This window comes from Galeopterus variegatus, unplaced genomic scaffold, assembly GCF_000696425.1.
Source record: "Galeopterus variegatus unplaced genomic scaffold, G_variegatus-3.0.2 Scaffold6505, whole genome shotgun sequence".
In the NCBI taxonomy this organism is placed as follows: domain Eukaryota; kingdom Metazoa; phylum Chordata; class Mammalia; order Dermoptera; family Cynocephalidae; genus Galeopterus; species Galeopterus variegatus.
In genome coordinates this window covers 108,861-109,975 of record NW_007732616.1, presented here as the reverse complement: position 1 = coordinate 109,975, position 1,115 = coordinate 108,861, and the positions used below count along the sequence as shown (strand labels likewise).

The window sequence follows — 1,115 nt, the reverse complement described above, 5'->3', positions numbered from 1 at the left end:
GAATACTGACATATTCTATTCCTACTGGAATCGCCCATCCTGTTGGTTGATCTGGAAATATATAAATAATTCTTATACCAATCTTGACCCTGCCAGGCCCCATCTTCCTTCCCATCCCCTCCCAACACTGGGTTCCCAGAATGCATCAGATTTTTTGCCACAGATTGATTGACAACAAGTACATATGTTAAGCTTTTCCTCGGTGCATGTGTTAAATATTGTAAAAATAATAAGAACAAAATCAAAGAAATAACATTTATGATGTGAGTAGAACAATGAAGAAGATGCAGACAATGGCCTTACTTTGTCTTCTCACTGGGTTAACCTCTGAATGAAAGGATAGAATAGAAATATAGATAGCTATGAAATGGGGTGTGTAGAGCTAGGGCTGGGTCTGGAGCTCACAGACCCCTAAAGCCCATTGTTGAGACTGCATCACAAACCCTTCACACACAGGTCTATGAGCTAGGTAACAGGGAAGAAGGCCTTGGAGTCATAGGTGAAGAAAGAATAGTCTATTCAGCACACACACGTCTAAGAGCTAGGCAGTCCAAAGAGAAACTGAGCAGCTGCCAGCAAAGTAAACATGCTCTATTTTCAGATGTGAGCTCTGCCCACCAGCAGTTCAGAGCTGCTGCTCCACACACTGAAGAACACACAAGAATAGCAAAAAAATAAAAGTATCTGGGCATTCATATGCACTAACTCCACCTCCACACAACTTGTTTACAAAGAATGTGCTGCACCACCCCCAACCAGACCTGAGGCGAGGGGGCCTGACTCAACTACTCTATTTTCCTCACAGGGTGAATAGAATGAATTTTGGGGGAGAATGGTTACCTGATGTAGCTCCCCATACGATACTAGCAGGAAATTCTCTTTTCCTGTCATTTGCAGCCAGCCACAAATATGGTCAAACCATGAGCCACATGACACTGTAGGAAAAATTAAGAGAAAAAGCAACTGGTGCACTCTTGTGCACTCAATTGCCAGCACAATCTGGCCCATTTTACATATGCCATGAGTAGTAGAAGAGCAAATGAGTGAAGTGGAAGGAAAATCTTTTCTTTTCCTTCCACCCCCATTTGCATGAGAAATAGAATTCTGCATTTACT

At 42.5% G+C, this 1,115-nt stretch overlaps 1 pseudogene; it reads right to left on the bottom strand.

The window, feature by feature from the left end:
• The window catches only part of LOC103606344, a 31,441-nt pseudogene that overhangs the window by 8,603 nt on the left and 21,723 nt on the right, over positions 1–1,115 (bottom strand).